This window comes from Panthera onca, chromosome A1 (assembly GCF_046562875.1).
Source record: "Panthera onca isolate mPanOnc1 chromosome A1, mPanOnc1 haplotype 2, whole genome shotgun sequence".
Classification (NCBI taxonomy): Eukaryota; Metazoa; Chordata; class Mammalia; order Carnivora; family Felidae; genus Panthera; species Panthera onca.
In genome coordinates, this window is record NC_138339.1 from 153,287,699 (window position 1) to 153,310,093 (window position 22,395).

Consider the following 22,395-nt stretch of genomic DNA (forward strand, 5'->3'; position numbering starts at 1 on the left):
ATAAGAAGAGTTTATTAATACTATACTGTAGTCAACATCCATATGAGCATATACAATGTCCCCCATGAAGAAAAAATTCCATGGCTCAATATATAGAAGTTATTCCATTAAAGATAGTGAAAGTGGTCCTACACAATAACACTTCTCTCTTATCTCCCTTACACCAGCCAGGAAGGCTTTCAAAGATACATGCAGATTTATTTATTTTTTTTCTTTATATTCTGTATATTCTTTAATATTTTGCATTATATTACAGTATTGTAATCATTTTTATATGAATATTTTGGGTTGTGGAATCAATCATCTGAATATACATTATTTCTTATCAGTAAATTTGCTTTGATATAAAAGTGTTTGGATTACAATCATCTTTGCGGAATGCTCACAAAACAAGGTTTTATCGTACTAAGTGTTGGAAAGGATGTGGAGGAAAAAGAATCGTCACACACTGTTGGTGGGGATCTAAATTAGTGTAGCAACTGTGGGAAACAGCATGGAGTCTCTTTAAGAAATTAAAACAGAAATACTGTACAATCCACTAATTCCACTGCTGTGTATTTAACACCCCAGAAATGGAAACACTAATTCAAAAATACATATGCTCCACTGTGCTTACTGGAGTATTATTTACAACATCCAAGATATGGAAACAACCTAAGTGCCTTTGGACAGATGAATGAAAAAATAACATATGGTGTATATATAAACAATGGATTATTATTCAGCCAGCAAAAGAGTGGGTTCATGCCATTAGCAACAACATGGATGAAACGAGGTTATTTTGGTGAGATGTCACACAAAGACAAAAACCATATGATTTCAAAACAAACAAAACAGAACCAGGCCCATAAGTACTGAGAACAAACTGGTGGTTGCAGAAGTGGGGGTGAAGGGGTGAAGTGGTAATGTAGGAGGTACAGGATTCCAGTTATGAAATGAATAATTCTCATGATTGAAAACTGCCGTGTGGAGAATATAATTTATGATATTATAATAGCTGTATAATGATAAATGGTGGCTACATTTGTGGTGAACAAAGCATAAATAGTTGTTTTATCACTATATTGTACACTTGAAACTAATGTAACATTGTTTGTCAGCTATACATTTTAATTAAGTTTTTTGCATTTTAATTCCAGTATAGTCAACAATTGTTTTCAATTAAATAAAATAATTATTGATTGATTTGGTAGATTGATAATAAGCGTTGACACTAGAATTGTAAATTTAGGTAAGGTTTCCACATAATTAGCCTTTTAGACAATTTATTCAAACAATGCCCAATAAGGTTCTTATGTTTTGATATACTATGCTCTAGCTGATAAATACCATTTTTCTGCCTTGAAAAATATATATCCCACATTTTTAGAAAAACTACCTTTTAAAATTGACCAAGTAAACATTGGACATTTTGAGAGATTTATATGTTGTACAAAAATCTAAGGGTATGAACTATATCATTTGCTTGAACTGACAGATGATAAGAGAACTTTAACACAATGCAATGCATCTCTTCACAGTCAGTGTTTGTTGTTATTGTTGCCTTTTTTTTGTTTTGTTTTTTTTTTTTTACTTTTGGTCACTGTCCTGATTCTTTTCTCTTACCTAGTGGAGGTAAATCATGTTGACTGGCATGTTGCCCTCAAGATGCAGGAAATTCAATCAATGTAGAAAAAACTGAATAGAAATATATCTAAGTTCTACAGGAATAGCTGCTAAGGCTTTCTACAGTACTGATATTATCTCTGAAGAAAGCATTTGTTTAAAGAACTCCCTGAATACATTGAGAGTGAGGCACAGGAGTGCCATAGGCTGTGGGTAGTCAGTCTTGTGTAGAGAAAAGTAATCAAGTTAGAGCACAGAGAAACAAGCTCTCTTATGAGACATTATTTTCTAGGGCCTGGAGAAAGGAAGTCACAGGCAGTCATGGCTTGGATAAGAACTCTCACTTGTTAATATCTTTTTACTTATGCTCACAAACAAATGTTCTGAATATTGCTCTAACCTGAACCCCCCAACAAATATTAGAGAACAATGGCATTCTGATAACAGAAAATACCATCCACATGCTAAACTAAGGTTTCAGTTAAATTATGTTACAGATAATTTGACTATCTCTGGGTGCATAAACAAACACATAGACAAATAATCAATATTCCAAGCCCACACATTTGTCAGATAACAAAGCATATTTTGTTGTTGTTGTTGATGAAATAAATGACTTTGAACATACAACCTGTATTATCTGAAAAGCATTCAGAGCCATGAGTTTGTAGATGGAATTATTTTTTTCTGTTCATGTTTTCTTGTTCCCAATTTTAAATGCTAAAAACCAACTATAGACCACTTATGAGTTTTTGATTCTATTATACTATAATTTTCTACAAATGAAGCTAATATCCACTTTTTTTAAAATTCCATTTACCTTTGGCTTTTCTGGAACACAGAAGTAGAACACAGGCTGTTATACCAATGGCCAAGAAAGACAGCGGAAGGGCAAACCCCACTGCCCAAGGACAGTCCTTGGGGAACAAGTCATCTGAAAAAAATAGAAATCATTTATCTTAGTGTCCAGCTTGGCATCAGGGGATTTGGCTACTGGGAACAAATCACAAGATTTTGTTTTTTAGGTGACATTTTTTAGGAATGGTACAGAGAGGAGTTAAGATGGCAGAGCAGTATAGGAGCCCTGGGCTTGTCTCATCCCTGAAAACACAGCTATATCAGCATTAAACTATTTTAAAACTAATAGGAAATTAATCTGAGAATTTACATGACAAATTGCATAATTTAAGCCAGTGAACACAGCTCATACACGGTGTGGAGAGGTAAATTGGGGAGAGAAAAGCTGCAGAGCTGTGGAGGATAGGGAGCTATTTATGCAGAGAGAGGGCAGAAAAAGAAAGAGATAAGAGGGGAGAATGTGGCGCATCGGGATTGCTCAAGAAAAGTACTCTCCCCAATATAGTCAGAGAGAAAGAGAGATGAGTGAAAACACTTGCAGGGGACTGAACAAGAAATCTGTTTCCCAAAACCATTGATGGAAAGGAGAGAGTCTCAGGACCACCAGGATTCTCTAAACAGTGGAGCACAGTCTGAAGTTTTGGAGCTGAGTGCCTGGCAGAGCTCTGATGAGGAAGCAGGTTGAATTTTCAGGAGCCGGCAGTGGGGTCTAAGGGATCCATGTGTGCATGGGGAGAAGTGGCTTCCCTGCTTGGAGAGCATTTGGTAGAGGCCATACAGTCTACTCACAGGCAAAGGCCCCAGTGGACCCCGGAGAGAATCCATGTTTGCTGGTATTGGGACAAAGATGTCAGAGTACACTGAAACCTGGCTCTGGCTATGTGTTGTAATTTGCCATAATCTCTGGAACTCTGCTGCTGTGAGATTGCAGGAACATTTTCTGGGACAAGCCGGCACCCAGCCATTGCTTAGTGAGACCCTCTTCCTGAGAGGACAGATGGGTCAAAGCCAAAGTGGGGTGTAGAAATACATCCCCATCAGAGAAAAAAACTCTGGAGGAAGGTGCCAGATGGCAGGCAGACAGCTTGGACAGAGACAGAGTAGTGGCAGGGAGTGGATGGAGGCCTGAGACAAAGGAGAGGTGCTTGATCATAGGTGCGTGAGAGCGAGAAATTCCTGTGCCAGAGACTAGGGAGCTGGGTGAAGCCACTTCCACCTCTCCCACACAAATGCATGCCAGACACACTGGCCCACACTGGTAAGCTAAGGAGCGCCACCTAGTGGAGAACGGAGTCATTATGCCAATCCCTCCCAACTGTGCCCTTCAGGCACACCCTCCCAGAAAACCAGCACAGCTTAGTCTCTGGACTATATAGTGCTTCAAAGTTTTATTTCTAGGGAAAACTGGATGCAACTTCATTCAAGTTTAATTGTGTTTGTTGGTTCATTTATTTATTCGTTTCTTTGCTTCTTTTTTGCTCAATTGTTTTCTTTTATTTTTCTTTTTTTTTCTCTTCCTTTGATACAAAAAGTGTATTTTTTTCGTTTTTTTATTAAAATATTTTTATTCCATTTTATTTTATTCCATTTTACTATTTAAATATATTTTTTTAATTTTTATTTTTTTCTTTAATTTCTCTTTTTTTCTCTATTCTATCAAACTTCTCTCAACAAGCAGACTGAAACATACCTAGGATCTAACTTCCGTTATTAGATTTTTTGTTTTCTTTTTAATTTTATAATTTTTAATTTTATTAATTAATTTTCTTCCTTCAAAATGACAAGATGGAATAATTCACCTCAAAAGAAAGAACAGGAAGAAATGATGGCCAGGGACTTAAGCCTGATATAAGTAAGATTTATGAACTAGAATTTAAAACCATGATTATAAGAACACTAGCTGAGGTTGAAAAAAAAAGCATTGAAGACACAAGATAATCCATTTATGGAGAGATTAAAAAAACAAACCTAAAATCTAGTCAGCTAAAATTAAAAATGTTATAACTGAGATGCAATCTCAAATACATCCTGTGATGGCAAGGGTAGATGAAGCAGAGGAGTCAATAAGTGATATAAAAAAAAAAATTATGGAAAATAATGAAGCAGAAAAAAAGAAAGAAACAAAGGCAAAAAGATCATGATACAAGACTTAGAGAACTAAGTGACATTAAAAAGAAATAACATTAGAATTAGAGATATCCCAGAAGAGGAACAGAGAGAAACAGTTGCAGAAAATATATGTGAGTAAATTATAGCTGAAAACTTTCCTAATATGGGTAAGGACACAGACATCAAAATCCAAGAATCACAGAGAACTTCCATTAGATTAACAAACAAACAAACAAACAAAAAACAATCATCACCAAGGCATGTCATAGTCAAATTCACAAAATAGACAGACAAGGAAAGTATGAAAGCATCAGGGAGGAAAAAAGGCCATAACTTACAAAGGAAGACAGATCCGTTTTGCAGTAGATCTATCTATAGAAAATTGGCATGCCAGAAGGGTGTGGAAGGACATATTCAACATGCTGAATCAGAAAAGTATGCAGCCAAGAATTCCTTATCCAAGAAGACTGTCATTCAAAAGAGAAGGAGAGATAAAGAGTTTCCAGACAATGAAAACTAAAGTAGTTCCAGAACATTAAGCCAGCCCTGCAAGAATTATAAAGGGGACTCTTTGAGTGGAGATAACACAAAAATGAAACAAAAATGAATTAAAAAGACCAAAAGCAACAAAGACTTGAAAGGACCAGAGAACACCACCAGAAAGAACAAGTGTACAGGTAGCACAATGGCACTAAATTCAAATCTTTCAATAATCATTCCAAATGTCAATGGATTAAATGCTACAATAAAAAAAATAGGGTTACAGAATGATAAGAAAACCAAATCCATCTATGTGCTACCTACAAGAGACTCATTTTATACCTAAAGGCACCAACAAATTTAAAGTGAGATGATGGAGAAGCATCTGTCATGCTAATGGGCATCAGAAGAAAGACAGAGTAACCATACTTATATCAGACAAACTACATTGTAAAACAAAGACTGTAACAAGAAATGAAAAAGGCCATTAGATCATAAGATCGAACAATTGTCAATATTTATGTCCACAAATTGAAAGCACCCAAATATATGAATCAATTAACCACAGAATAAAGAAACTCATTGATAATGACCATAATAGTAGGGAACCAACACCCTGGTTACAGCAATGGACAGATCAGCTAAGCAGGAAATCAACAAGGAAACAATGACTCTGAATGACACACTGGACCAGATGGACTTAACAAATATATTCAGAACATGTTATCCTAAAGCAGCAGAATACATATTCTTCTAGAGTACACATGGAACGTTCTCCAGAATAGATAATATACTGAGTCACAAATCAGCCCTCAACAAGTACAAAAGGATCAATATCATATCACACATATTTTTAGACACAATGCTATGAAAACTGAAATCAACCACAAGAAAAAAAAATTGGAAGGACCACAAATACTTTGAGATTAACGAATACCCTACACAAGAATGAATGAGTTAACCAAATATTAAAGAAGAAATTAAAAACTACATGGAAGCCAATGAAAATGAAAATATGGCAACCCTAAAACTCTGGGATGCAGCAAAAGCATTAATAAGAGGTAAGTATATAGCAATCCAGGCCTTCCTAAAGAAGGAAGAAATGTCTCAAATACACAACTGAACTTTACACATAAAGGACCAGGAAAAAGAACAGTAAATAAAGCCCAAAAACAGCCCAAGAAGGGAAATAATAAAGATTTTAGCAGAAACCAGTGATATGGAAATTAAAACAAAAACAAAACAAACAAACAACAACAAAAAACCACAACAACACAGTAGAACAGATCAATGCAACCAGGATCTGGTTCAATGAAAGAATGACAACATTGATAAACCCTAGCCAGATTGATCAAAAAGAACAAGTATTCATTTTCATCCTTTCTCCTACAGTTCCCCAAACTGGCTTTTCCATGTGTCCTTTCTATGCAATTATTTTCTACGTAAACATATATGTGACCTTGACAATGTGCCAATATGACTGAGAAGCATGTGGAGCTTTTTTCTAAAGATTAAAGGAGAAATTGTGACATCTTGAATAATAAGCCAAATAGAATTCTAGGTTCTTGAGACAGAGATAATTTCAATTCACCATTTCTTTTATCTGTCAGCTAAGAACTGAAATCAGTAAAAATGATTGATATTTTCTCCATTTAATATTATTATTTCAAAGAGGTACTGACTGAGCCACCCAGAGGCCCCAAGATAACTGCATAATTTTTAATGGATGACCTCAAACATGTATGTATGTACATATAAAAATATATGCGCATTTAAAAAAAATATGTTATCACTCTTCTGGTATATGTGTTTCTTTCACATTTTCAACCTGAAGTTCTCTCTCTAATGATCTTAAACCAATGTGACTTCCCAAACTAAAGCACAATATAAATGACACTTAAAAGGTCATACAAATTTTAATTCATTTGTATGTACAAAAATATTTTGAGGCTCAGTATTTTTCTAAGTAATGGGGATATTAAAAATAGATATAGTGGGGGTGCCTGGGTGGCTCAGTCGGTTATGCGGCCAACTTCAGCTCAGGTCATGATCCCGTGGTCCATGAGTTAGAGCCCCGCGTCGGGCTCTGTGCTGACAGCTCAGAGCCTGGAGTCTGTTTCAGATTGTGTGTCTCCCTCTCTCTGACCCTCCCCCATTCATGCTCTGTCTCTCTCTGTCCCCAAAATAAATAAACGTTAAAAAAATAAAAAAAAATAGATATAGTGTCCTCAGGAGTTTACATTCATTCTGGAGAAATAGTGAAGCATACAGTCAAAATAATGTATGAGTAAAAAGGGCACTTAACACAGAATGGTTTGAATAAGAAATTCTTAGTTACAGGTAAATAGAAGAAATGTGTCAAACAGTTTACATGGGGTATTACAGGAATGTGTTTAGAGAATTAATGTGGGGTAGGAGGAATTGGAGACAATAGAAAAGAACAGTGAAAGATGAAGTGGGACAGGTAAGAAAGGGCAAGAAATAAAGAGTGTTGTTGACAGCCTGCAATACTTCAAATAAAGATATTTGCATATCCAGGAAGTTGGGTGAGATCATTTGGGCAAGCTATTTCTTTGAAGAATCACTTTGGATATGGATAAAGAGTAGACTGGAATGTCTGAGCTCTTCTCTACCTGTGATATTAATTTTATGAGGTAGACTATGATTATCCCAATTTAACTGATGGGAACTGAGCACAGACAGGTCAATACTTACCAAAGACCATGAAGCTGCTAAATGGCACTGTCAGGATTCAAATTCAATTTGAAAGATGGGAGAAAACAGAAAATTGTGAAAATAAACTTTCTCTAGGCAGTAGGATTAGGAGAAATTTAGGAGGAACTTTGAAATTTTCTTCAAAAACGTTATTAACTTTTGAATACTTTTGTGCACTGATATATTCATTTGTATAAAGTAGAATGATGACATTTCTACCACAAGACAAAATATTAATTTTTCCAAGTTCTCCACATTAAGAGTTAGAAATGGATAAACTAGAATATTCTTCTAGGTCTGTCAGTCATAGCTCCTTGCCAGTAAGACCTCCATGATCAGCATTGATCTCTCAAGATACTGACTTTGGAGGGAACTGACCTGTCATGGAGATATGCACCTCCTTCTCCACACTGAGTATTAGGTTCCTTATAACACAGGACACATCTGCTCTTGAACTTGTATTCACTGTGATAGATGATTCCACATGAAACAGCCCATTTTCTTCTATTCTCTTTGTCTCAGAGGCTGGTGCCAAGTGCAACCCTTGAAAGTCCCTCCATTGTACTTCAGGCTCTGGAAACCACCCCATGGATCTGAAGGTCAATTTAATGCCCCTCTTACTGCCAGGCTGTAGATGAATATGAGGAGCCGTACCTGGAACTTGGACAGCCAAAGAGAGACAGAGAAAGTAAGCATTTGCAAGAGTTTTGTTGCCATTTTACCTTTTATTTAACTTCTATGAAAATAAATTTTCTTATTTATAAAAGTAGTAGTTAGAAGAATAACTAGCCACAAAGAACTTTGCAGAAAAAAAAATCACAAGTATTAACATTTAACAAAACACCCACCTACCAAGCATGTCTATATTAATTGTTCTATTTTACTACCTCCCAGCTGAAACGTTACTATTTTATCTGATGATTTTTGAAGTTGTTGGGTAGAACATCCTACCAATACATTTGCAGCCTCTAAAGTTAAAGGAACACATCGGTTGGTGGTTTTCTGTAGCAAATTGCTAGTTGTTTTCCAATTGTATTTTAAACCTTAATTTAAAGAATTTTTTTCATTTTTTACATTTATTATTTTGAGAGAGAGAAAGAGAGCATGGGAGGGATAGAGAGTGAGGGAGACACAGATTCTGAAGCAGGCTCCAGGTTCTGAGCTCTCATCACAGAGCCCAATGCAGGACTCAAACTTTCAAACAGTGAGAACATGACCTGAGCTGAAGTCACATGCTTAACTGACTTGCTTGAGCCATGCAGGCACCTCTTTAAAGAAGTTATTATACAGCTACCAATTTGGATTGAATATTTTGAGGAATAATGTAAGTTTTAACTATACATAGGCCAGTGTAGTTTAAAACTGTATATTACAAACCCCCTCATATTTAGGAGTGGCCTTGATATGCTGGTGGAAATGTTATGAAAGGGAAATTATTTGTGTGCCTTCTAGAACATTTCCCTCAGTGAAAGGAGATACACTTATTTTTTCTCCCTCTCAAGGGCTGGAGCACAGAAAGTGCCTGTGTGTCATCTTCAAAAGTGAATTATGTGGATACGGCAAAATATCAAGATAAAAGAAATATGTAAACCTCACAGTGTGTACCCACTCTTCCAGCTCCAGCTCCTTTCTCCCTGTAGCTCAGAAGAAAAGAAACTCTGGTTTAAGCTACTATATATTGCAGTTCATTGAATAGGTGTGTAGCATTCCATACATTTTTATGTATAGTAACTAATACAGTCTATAACAAAAGAAAATATAAAATTTACTGGGATAGGCCTATCCTTCTTTTGGGTTGAATTTTGTCTTCTGATAAGATATTTTCAAGCTGTAACTGCCAACATTGGTGCCCTTATTTGGTTACCATTCTGTATATGCAATTAGTAAAGATGAAATTATACTGGAATTGGTGGTTCCTATTCCAAAATGATTGTGATCTACATAAAAAGAAAGAAATTTGGATACAGAGACACAAGGAAATTGGCCCTGTGAAGATGGAGGCAGAGATTGGAAAGACCCCAAGAAAAGCCAAGGAATGTCTGAGGCCACCAGAAGCTGGAAGAGGCAAGGAACAATTCTCCTTAGATGCTTCCATGGGTCCATAACCCTGATGACACCTTGATTGTGGACTCTGGTCTCCAGAACTGTGAGAAAATAAATTTCTCTTGTTTTCAGGCTATCCAACTTGTGGTAATTTGTAATGACAGTCCTTCTATGAAATTGATGAAGGAAAATTGTCTAATGTCATCTGATATTGCATGGATGGTCAGATCTCAAAGAAACACCATGAGGTGACTAGTAAATAGTGTGTCAAGCTAGTGATGACTTAGATGGCACAATGGTACCCTCCAGTGCCAGTAATGATACATGGTATTTTCAGAATACAATGGCTTTGAGGATCAGTAGAGCATCAGGTATGAGGATAAGCTCTTGAGTCAAAGGATTACACTTGTACTTGCTGGGACTAGCGACCCAGTGTATCTAATAACTCAATCTCTCTGGGCCTCCATTCCCTTTTTGCAAAACCAGGTTAAAAAGTCTCAATTCATATGAGTTGTGTAAAGATTACTCCATATAAAGTGCTTACTGGGTTGTAAAAATAAATATTATTCATCTTTTTAAATTTTATATATATATATATATATATTAAAAATAGGTTTGTATATTTTGTACATATATATATATGTACATTATAAAGATTACTCCACATAAAGTGCTTACTGGGTTGTAAAAATAAATATTATTCATCTTTTTAAATTATATATATATATATATTAAAAATAGGTTTGTATATTTTGTACATATATATATGTACATTTTGTATATATATATATATATATATTAAAAATAGGTTTGTAAATATATATATATATTAAAAATAGTTTTGTATATTTTGAGAGAGAGAGAGAGAGCAGAGGGCAGGCAGAGAGAGAGAGAGAGACAGAGAGAGAGAGAGAGAGAGAATCCCAGGCAGGCTCTGTGCTGTCAGCATGAAGCCCAATGCAGGGCACGAACTCACAAACTGTGAGATCATGACTTGATCTGAAACCAAGAGTCGGATGCTTAACCGATGAGCACCCAGGCACTCCAACATTATTTATCTTAAAGAAGTAATTAATAAAGAATACAAATAAAAGAAATATTTCATTTGCCGGGATCATTTCCCTTGAAAGGCCATCCCATTGTATTTCATGTATTTAGGCTACCTGCTAAGAGTTGAAGGGAAATGTGATTTTGGATGGGCATTTTCTAAAGACAGGATTATAGTTACCAGGCCCTTGTAGAAACACAATGAGTGTTTATTTCATTTATGATTTTTTGGAGAGAGAAGAGTAAAGTTGTACTTTGAATTATGCCATTCTTTTTGTCTTATTAAATGTTGGGGCTAAAGGTAGAACACAACTTTTGATCCAGTATCAATTAAAAATAGGAGTGGGAATTAGGGGTGATGAGTATGGATAATTTTACAGGCTTCAAACATGTATTCCATGTGTTGCTTTGGCCATTAATGTTGTCTTATGAATGATCAAGTCAGGACTGAAGGATCAAAGTGGAGAAAAGACTGTCAGTAAGAGAGGAAAATAGGTCACCATAGTTCTCCTACTACTGTGCATTTCTAGCTGGCATACTTGAAGCCTGGATAGTTTCTGATACAGCATAGGCTGACTTTAATACATTCTTTACCTATTTGAGAGTCTGGAATTTTTATTGTCTTATGACCATGGCAGGGAGAGAAATCCCATAGTTTTCACCATTATGAGACCATCTGATTGTGTCACCTAATATAAGTGCCTTCAATTTTATTTCCTATCTCTTAGAAAATATTTTGGTTAAACAATTTTATTTCCTATCTCTTAGAAAATATTTTGGTTAAGTTTTCAACCTATATTTGTGGTTGCCCTAATAGTTATTGATTGATGGATTTGCTTACCTGTACTCTATAAGTGTCAAACTAGTTAGATAATAGAGGGCAGTGATGCTTATTGATTTCACGTAAAATTTAATATAGGTGTTTACTGAAGTTGTGGGTTCTGCAGATTTTTTTTTTACCCAGAACCTTCTAGATATATAAAAAGAATAGGGAATGAGTTAAATCTGTTTTGATTCAAGGTATAGAAGAATCCTTTCTCAAGGAGATAGTATAGGACCGTGAAGCTGCCTGCAATGACTGCCACTTCTTTTAGGAACTGATTAGTAACTCTGGGGAAAATGTCACTCCTCCAGGAAGGAAAAATACATCAAAGAAATGCATGCCAGAGGGGGTTCCGGAAGATGGCGGCGTAGGAGGACGCGGGGCTCACAGCGCGTCCTGCCGATCACTTAGATTCCACCTACACCTGCCTAAAGAACCCAGAAAACCGCCAGAGGATTAGCAGAAGGGAGTCTCCGGAGTCAAGCGCAGACTAGAGGCCCACGGAAGAGGGTAGGAAGGGCGGCGAGGCGGTGCGCGCTCCACGGACTGGCGGGAGGGAGCCGGGGCGGAGGGGCGGCTCGCCGGCCAAGCAGAGCCCCCGAGTCTGGCTGGCAAAAGCGGAGGGGCCGGACAGACTGTGTTCCGACAGCAAGCGCGACTTAGCGTCTGGGAGGTCATAAGTTAACAGCTCTGCTCGGAAAGCGGGAAGGCTGGAGGACAAAGGGAGAGAGAGCTGCTGAGCCCCCGGACGGCAGAGCTCAGCTTGGCGGGGAACAAAGGCGCCAGCGCCATCTCCCCCGCCCATCCCCCAGCCAAAATCCCAAAGGGAACCAGTTCCTGCCAGGGAACTTGCTCGCTCCGCGCAAACACCCAACTCTGTGCTTCTGCGGAGCCAAACCTCTGGCAGCGGATCTGACTCCCTCCCGCTGCCACAGGGCTCCTCCTGAAGGGGATCACCTAAGGAGAAGCGAGCTAAGCCTGCCCCTCCCGCCCCCGTGCACCTTGCCTACCCACCCCAGCTAATACGCCAGATCCCCAGCAACACAAGCCTGGCAGTGTGCAAGTAGCCCAGACGGGACACGCCACCCCACAGTGAATCCCGCCCCTAGGAGAGGGGAAGAGAAGGCACACACCAGTCTGACTGTGGCCCCAGCAGTGGGCTGGGGGCAGACATCGGGTCGGACTGCGGCCCCGCCCACTAACTCCAGTTATACACCACAGCACAGGGGAAGTGCACTGCAGGTCCTCACCACGCCAGGGACTCTCCAAAATGACCAAACGGAAGAATTCCCCTCAGAAGAATCTCCAGGAAATAACAACAGCTAATGAACTGCTCAAAAAGGATTTAAATAATATAACAGAAAGTGAATTTAGAATAATAGTCATAAAATTAATCGCTGGGCTTGAAAACAGTATACAGGACAGCAGAGAATCTCTTGCCACAAAGATCGAGGGACTAAGGAACAGTCACGAGGAGTTGAAAAACGCTTTAAACGAATTGCAAAACAAAATGGAATCCACGATGGCTCGGCTTGAAGAGGCAGAGGAGAGAATAGGTGAACTAGAAGATAAAGTTATGGAGAAAGAGGAAGCTGAAAGAAAGAGAGATAAAAAAATCCAGGAGTATGTGGGGAAAATTAGAGAACTAAGTGATACACTAAAAAAAAATAATATACGTATAATTGGTATCCCAGAGGAGGAAGAGAGAGGGAAGGGTGCTGAAGGGGTACTTGAACAAATTATAGCTGAGAACTTCCCTGAACTGGGGAAGGAAAAAGGCATTGAAATCCAAGAGGCACAGAGAACTCCCTTCAGACGTAACTTGAATCGATCTTCTGCACGACATATCATAGTGAAACTGGCAAAATACAAGGATAAAGAGAAAATTCTGAAAGCAGCAAGGGATAAACGTGCCCTCACATATAAAGGGAGACCTATAAGACTCGTGACTGATCTCTCCTTTGAAACTTGGCAGGCCAGAAAGGCTTGGCACGATATCTACAGTGTGCTAAACAGAAAAAATATGCAGCCGAGAATCCTTTATCCAGCAAGTCTGTCATTTAGAATAGAAGGAGAGATAAAGGTCTTCCCAAACAAACAAAAACTGAAGGAATTTGTCACCACGAAACCAGCCCTACAAGAGATCCTAAGGGGGATCCTGTGAGACAAAGTACCAGAGACATCACTACAAGCATAAAACATACAGACATCACAATGACTCTAAACCCATATCTTTCTATAATAACACTGAATGTAAATGGATTAAATGCGCCAACTAAAAGACATAGGGTATCAGAATGGATAAAAAAACAAGACCCATCTATTTGCTGTCTACAAGAGACTCATTTTAGATCTGAGGACACCTTTAGATTGAGAGTGAGGGGATGGAGAACTATTTATCATGCTCCTGGAAGCCAAAAGAAAGCTGGAGTAGCCATACTTATATCAGACAAACTAGACTTTAAATTAAAGGCTGTAACAAGAGATGAAGAAGGGCATTATAGAATAATCACAGGGTCTATCCACCAGGAAGAGCTAACTATTATAAATGTCTATGCGCCAAATACCCGAGCCCCCAGATATATAAAACAATTACTCATAAACATAAGCAACCTTATTGATAAGAATGTGGTCATTGCAGGGGACTTTAACACCCCACTTACAGAAATGGATAGATCATCTAGACACACAGTCAATAAAGAAACAAGGGCCCTGAATGATACATTGGATCAGATGGACTTGACAGATATATTTAGAACTCTGCATCCCAAAGCAACAGAATATACTTTCTTCTCGAGTGCACATGGAACATTCTCCAAGATAGATCATATACTGGGTCACAAAACAGCCCTTCATAAGTTTACAAGAATTGAAATTATACCATGCATACTTTCAGACCACAATGCTATGAAGCTTGAAATCAACCACAGGAAAAAGTCTGGAAAACCTCCAAAAGCATGGAGGTTAAAGAACACCCTACTAACGAATGAGTGGGTCAACCAGGCAATTAGAGAAGAAATTAAAAAATATATGGAAACAAACGAAAATGAAAATACAACAATCCAAACGCTTTGGGACGCAGCGAAGGCAGTCCTGAGAGGAAAATACATTGCAATCCAGGCCTATCTCAAGAAACAAGAAAAATCCCAAATACAAAATCTAACAGCACACCTAAAGGAAATAGAAGCAGAACAGCAAAGGCAGCCTAAACCCAGCAGAAGAAGAGAAATAATAAAGATCAGAGCAGAAATAAACAATATAGAATCTAAAAAAACTGTAGAGCAGATCAACGAAACCAAGAGTTGGTTTTTTGAAAAAATAAACAAAATTGACAAACCTCTAGCCAGGCTTCTCAAAAAGAAAAGGGAGATGACCCAAATAGATAAAATCATGAATGAAAATGGAATGATTACAACCAATCCCTCAGATATACAAACAATTATCAGGGAATACTATGAAAAATTATATGCCAGCAAATTGGACAACCTGGAAGAAATGGACAAATTTCTAAACACCCACACTCTTCCAAAACTCAATCAGGAGGAAATAGAAAGCTTGAACAGACCCATAACCAGCAAAGAAATTGAATCGGTTATCAAAAATCTCCCAACAAATAAGAGTCCAGGACCAGATGGCTTCCCAGGGGAGTTCTACCAGACATTTAAAGCAGAGATAATACCTATCCTTCTCAAGCTATTCCAAGAAATAGAAAGGGAAGGAAAACTTCCAGACTCATTCTATGAAGCCAGTATTACTTTGATTCCTAAACCAGACAGAGACCCAGTAAAAAAAGAGAACTACAGGCCAATATCCCTGATGAATATGGATGCAAAAATTCTTAATAAGATACTAGCTAATCGAATTCAACAGCATATAAAAAGAATTATTCACCATGATCAAGTGGGATTCATTCCTGGGATGCAGGGCTGGTTCAACATTCGCAAATCGATCAACGTGATACATCACATTAACAAAAAAAAGGAGAAGAACCATATGATCCTGTCAATCGATGCAGAAAAGGCCTTTGACAAAATCCAGCACCCTTTCTTAATAAAAACCCTTGAGAAAGTCGGGATAGAAGGAACATACTTAAAGATCATAAAGGCCATTTATGAAAAGCCCACAGCTAACATCATCCTCAACGGGGAAAAACTGAGAGCTTTTTCCCTGAGATCAGGAACACGACAGGGATGCCCACTGTCACCGCTGCTGTTTAATATAGTGCTGGAAGTTCTGGCATCAGCAATCAGACAACAAAAGGAAATCAAAGGCATCAAAATTGGCAAAAATGAAGTCAAGCTTTCGCTTTTTGCAGATGACATGATATTATACATGGAAAATCCTATAGACTCCACCAAAAGTCTGCTAGAACTGATACATGAATTCAACAAAGTTGCAGGATACAAAATCAATGTGCAGAAATCAGTTGCATTCTTATACACTAACAATGAAGCAACAGAAAGACAAATGAAGAAACTGATCCCATTCACAATTGCACCAAGTAGCATAAAATACCTAGGAATAAATCTAACCAAAGATGTAAAAGATCTGTATGCTGAAAACTATAGAAAGCTTATGCAGGTAATTGAAGAAGATATAAAGAAATGGAAAGACATTCCCTGCTCATGGATTGGAAGAATAAATATTGTCAAAATGTCAATACTACCCAAAGCTATCTACACATTCAATGCAATCCCAATCAAAATTGCACCAGCATTCTTCTCGAAACTAGAACAAGCAATCCTAAAATTCATATGGAACCACAAAAGGGCCCGAATAGCCAAAGTAATTTTGAAGAAGAAGACCAAAGCAGGAGGCATCACAATCCCAGACTTTAGCCTCTACTACAAAGCTATCATCATCAAGACAGCATGGTATTGGCATAAAAACAGACACATAGACCAATGGAATAGAATAGAAAACCCAGAACTAGACCCACAAACGTATGGCCAACTCATCTTTGACAAAGCAGGAAAGAACATCCAATGGAAAAAAGACAGTCTCTTTAACAAATGGTGCTGGGAGAACTGGACAGCAACATGCAGAAGGTTGAAACTAGACCACTTTCTCATACCATTCACAAAAATAAACTCAAAATGGATAAAGGACCTGAATGTGAGACAGGAAACCATCAAAACCTTAGAGGAGAAAGCAGGAAAAGACCTCTCTGACCTCAGCCGTAGCAATCTCTTACTCGGCACATCCCCAAAGGCAAGGGAATTAAAAGCAAAAGTGAATTACTGGGACCTTATGAAGATAAAAAGCTTCTGCACAGCAAAGGAAACAACCAACAAAACTAAAAGGCAACCAACGGAATGGGAAAAGATATTTGCAAATGACACATCGGACAAAGGGCTAGTATCCAAAATCTATAAAGAGCTCATCAAACTCCACACCCGAAAAACAAATAACCCAGTGAAGAAATGGGCAGAAAACATGAATAGACACTTCTCTAAAGAAGACATCCGGATGGCCAACAGGCACATGAAAAGATGCTCAACGTCGCTCCTTATCAGGGAAATACAAATCAAAACCACACTCAGATACCACCTCACGCCAGTCAGAGTGGCCAAAATGAAGAAATCAGGAGACTATAGATGCTGGTGAGGATGTGGAGAAACAGGAACCCTCTTGCACTGTTGGTGGGAATGCAAATTGGTGCAGCCGCTCTGGAAAGCAGTGTGGAGGTTCCTCAGAAAATTAAAAATAGACCTACCCTATGACCCAGCAATAGCACTGCTAGGAATTTATCCAAGGGATACAGGAGTACTGATGCATAGGGGCACCTGTACCCCAATGTTTATAGCGGCACTCTCAACAATAGCCAAATTATGGAAAGAGCCTAAATGTCCATCAACTGATGAATGGATAAAGAAATTGTGGTTTATATACACAATGGAATACTACGTGGCAATGAGAAAAAATGAAATATGGCCTTTTGTAGCAACATGGATGGAACTGGAGAGTGTGATGCTAAGTGAAATAAGCCATACAGAGAAAGACAGATACCATATGGTTTCACTCTTATGTGGATCCTGAGAAACATAACAGAAACCCATGGGGGAGGGGAAGGAAAAAAAAAAAAAAAAAGAGGTTAGAGTGGGAGAGAGCCAAAGCATTAGAGACTGTTAAAAACTGAGAACAAACTGAGGGTTGATGGGGGGTGGGAGGGAGGGCAGGGTGGGAGGGAGGGCAGGGTGGGTGATGGGTATTGAGGAGGGCACCTTTTGGGATGAGCACTGGGTGTTGTATGGAAACCAATTTGACAGTAAATTTCATATATTAAAAAATAAAAAAAAAAAAAAAACAAAAAAAAAAACAAAGAAATGCATGCCAGAAATCACAGTAACTAAGGAAGTCACAGGAAAATATGAGGTATCCAGCTAGAGAAAATGAAGAACTTGGTCTGAAGATCTGGCACAAATGAAAACTACAAGGCCAGATAGCACCAGATGACTAAGGAGCATAAGGCAAGCTGACAGGGTGAAACCCCAGTCCCCCCCACACAGCAGGTGGGATATGTGAGATATTCCTCAATTACCCCTGGATGCCAAAAAAGAAAAAAAAAGGAAAGGGAAAAACAAATATTTAACTGATAGAGATCATAGTCCTTCAGGATTTAAGTCTCCATCACTTCTCCATAGTGATGTGGGAAACAAAGGTAGAAGGAAATGGCAGATAGAACTAAGTTACCTTATAACCTGCAGCCTATTGACAAATACTTGGGGCTGGCAGAGTAAAAGGTTTCTCCTGGAACTCCTTTCTGTCATAATGTTAATGCTTTGCTAGAGGGAAAAACAACCTTAGCCTGACAATAGCTAGGCCTCCAGTATCCTGTGAGTCTTCTTTAGCATATGAAAATCTCACTGGAAACTTGCCCTGGACTCTACCTTCCCCAGCTCCATAGTATATAACCAGTGTCTCTTCATGGTCCCAGCACATCTCTTTCTGACCATGGGTCCTGTCCACGTGCTTTAATAAAACTACCTTTTCACACCCAACACGTCTTCAAGATTTCTTTCTTGGTCATTGGCTCTGGACCTCATGAACCCCACTATCATGCCAAAAAACCTCATCACCAGACATTACATTGCAGTGATATGGTATTGGGCATAAAGGGATCCTTCCCAGGAATAACTACAGAAGGTCATGGATAATTCAACTGGAGGAGGTAAGAGGATTGAATTGTATAGGACTTTATTTTTCTGATCTATAATAAATGAGGATAGTAGATTCAAAAATGATATGACTCCCCTATAATCAACAAAATATGGTAGAAAAAGCAGCCCACCTACATTTAGGGAGCACAGAAGTAATTTGGGGGGAAAATTCTGGATTCCTACAAACTTAGTTGTGATTACTTATTATCTCAATATTTATATACAAGTTTGTATTATAATAGGCCAAAGGGTGACACAACTTCTTAAGAATTTAGAAGTACATCTCTTTTTATTAATTTTGAATGTGAAATTTTTATATGAAAATTTTTTACTTAGTTGGAATATAAAATCCACATATTTCTACTGTTTATACTGAACAAGAGAAAGGGAACCAAATTTCTTTGAGTGTTGTGGGGCTTCTGGGCTTCATAAAAAGATGGGTAGAATTCAAGGGTATTATTTGTAATATTTTTCCACATTGTAAATTAAAGAAGTTGGCACAGGCTTTCTCATAGTTTTATTAAAAAAATATGCTTGGTTAGGAAACACCACTTTTCTTGCATATATGATTGGGAAAAATCAATAAAAAGATGCATTAGAAAACTTCATGTTCTTGAAATAAAAGATTGTAAAGGAGATTCTAGAAATCGTGTCAACAAATTAACAGTTGTTGAAGCTCAAAACAAGGATGTCACACTAAGAATGAGAAAGACCACATGTGATTGGACTATTCCCAGGGTGGGCAGCAGCAAGGTGCAGAAAACCTAGCCTGAGGGCAGGCTGCTCAGATTCTTTCTGCCTCTCTTTAGCTCCTTCTGAGAGTTAGAAGATAGTAAGAATCATTTCTGGGTGTCTTCTTCATTGAACATGTGGGAGATTCAGGAGAGAAGCATCAAAGGAAAATACTTCAAAGAAGAAGGGCTGGAGAAGGTGCAAGGCCTTAGGATATGTTTACACAGCTGAAAGCAGCTGAGGCACATAAGGAATGCCTAGATCTAACATCATCCAGGGCCAGATCTTCCTTCACACCTGACCCTTCCTAGTGTTATAGAAGCCAATTAACTCTAAATTCAACCTTTGAGTTGAATTTGAGGAAGAGAGAGGGGGAGGGGGGAGAGGGGGAGAGGGGGAGAGGGGGAGAGGGGGAGGGAGGTAGAGAGGGAGAGGAAGAGGGGAGAGGGGAGGGGGAGAGGGAAAGGGAACAGGGAACAAGGTAGGGGCAGACAGTGAGGGACAGAGAGAGAATCCCAAGCAGGCTCTGCACTTACAGCACCGAGCCTGACGTTGGCTTGAACTCACAAACCAGGAGACAGATCATGACCTGAGCCAAAACCAAGATTTCACACTTAACCAACTGAGCCACCCAGGGCTCCTGGGAAAAATAATGTTTACATGCAAAATGCAAAATCTTACACCATACATAAAAATTAGCTACAGTTGGATTAAAGATTTAAATCTAGGACCTGAAACTGTAAAACTCCTTAGCTTGAAAAGCTAAACCATTAAATTGATTAACACACTTGCTTAGCTGACTTTATGTGCGTAGTCTTTAGCAATTATCCTAATGAAAGGAAGATTCATTCTGGAGTCGGGGCCTCATTCCAACTTGAATTTGAGAACCTTTACTTAACTGCACTTTTAGAACTCATCTTTTGCGACTCTGGCCATACACCCCGCAACAAGAACATACTATAATCCCTATTCTTTCTTTTGTTTGAAATAATTGTGTTGATAAAGAAAAGATGAAAATGTGTATCACTACCACCCAAGAATGTTGGGACACTGATTAAATTAGATTTACATATTTAACTTTCTTGGCAGTAAATAGTGTTTGTATAGATTTACTCATCTCTATCCATATACACCAATACTTTAGATTGCTGATGGAAAAATAATGCAATTTGTGTAAGAGTTTTCATTGAAGAGACTCACCTGTGACCAATAATTTGAATTTTGCTTCATTGTAGAAAGTGGAGCTTTCAAAGAAATATGTATAATCCCCACCATCGGAAGGTTGGATGGGATGGATCCTTAAGGCAACATGACCTTTGGTAATATTCTCCTTCAGGAATTCTGTCCTCCCTTGGTACTCTGGCACCTGCTGCTCCAAATGATCCCGGAAATTCCTATATTGATGCACCAGGCCTGAAGGATAATTTTGAAGAATAATCTCACTTCCATGTTCTGAGCATCCATTGATGGGCTGAGGTGATAGGAAACCACAGCCTCTTCCCCAACCAAGGCAATGACTGGTGTTCTTGGTCCCATTACCTGGAATTGTCCTGGAAATAATTTTTAAAACAATGGAATCAACACTGAGACCTTGAAAAGCATGGTTGTGAGCATCTGGTCAGTAAAAAAATTAGACCAGTTTAATTAACATAGCAAGCTGTAGCCAGTTAATGAACAGATTTAAAACAAAGATGCTCAAATACACTGTTAGCATAAGGGATAATACAGGACATGATGCTAATGTGCAACACTCATAGGTACTTAACCAAAATTTAATCGTGCTTTCTTTTTTCCTAGGACTGGATTTCAAATTATATAAATCTCAGTGTGTGTGTCTTATAAAAATTCCATATATTATAAAATATAATCATCGTTTAACATACGAGAATATTGAGTCAGTCAATAACTAATGATTGATTCAGTGATTAATAAATTGAGTGAGTGAATGATAAATTGCCACTAAATACTTAATTAGAAAGGCAAGGGATTAAATTCTGTTAGTAATACCCAATGTTTCCTTGCTTTAAACCATGTATTATCTAATACAATATAACCTATAGTGAAATATAATGTGAAATATTAAAATTAAGTGTTTATGTTAAGAAAACTTAGAACACTATATATAATAGTTTCCCATTTTAGAACATAAGTATGAGATCCTGTGTACAACATCAATTTCCTAGAACATTACTGTAAATTCTCTCTGAGTATAGGCATAACAAGTAACCATAGGTTAAATACCAATCTTAAAAAATAATTTCTACCTGGTGTAAATCTTTTAGAGAGCTACATAATATTTTTTTCCAATATTGAAATTCAAATATTTATTTTTAACGTTTATTTATTTATTTATTTTGAGAGAGAGAGAAGGAGAGAGAGAGAGAGAGAGATAGAGAGAGAGAGAGAGAGAGGGAGAGAGAGAGTGGGAAAAGGTGAAGAAAGAGGGAGACAGAAAATCCCAAGCAGGCTCCATGCTGTTGGTGCATAGTCCAACACAGGGCTCCACGTTGGGCTCAAAATCACAAATCATGAGATCATGACCTGGGCTGAAATTAAAAGTCAGTCACTTAACCACTGACCCACCCAGGTGCCCCTCAAATATTTCTTTCCTAAGGATGTAAGGGTTATCATTTTGAAACGTCAACATCAAAAGTTTAGCAACATTTTCACTCTGTATCTGTGTATGTTTAACTTAGGCATACATGGCTTTAAGTCCTAACTGCTCACATGTCATAAATGTAAGGAAAGTTGTATTTTCCCTTTGGATAGAAGCAACTAACTAGCACAGATAACCACCTCAATAACTAGTTGAATTTAAAGTGA

General features: G+C 38.0%; 1 long non-coding RNA gene across 1 annotated transcript; it reads right to left on the reverse strand.

Annotated features, from left to right (window-relative positions):
• Window positions 1-2,429: 2,429 nt before the first annotated feature.
• On the reverse strand, window positions 2,430-21,076 carry LOC132680498 (uncharacterized). The gene is made up of 3 exons (XR_013554217.1): window positions 20,773-21,076; window positions 8,146-8,427; window positions 2,430-2,539 (listed from the first exon to the last, which is right to left on the reverse strand). It is a non-coding gene; the product is annotated as an uncharacterized LOC132680498 (long non-coding RNA).
• Between the last annotated feature and the right edge of the window lie 1,319 nt (window positions 21,077-22,395).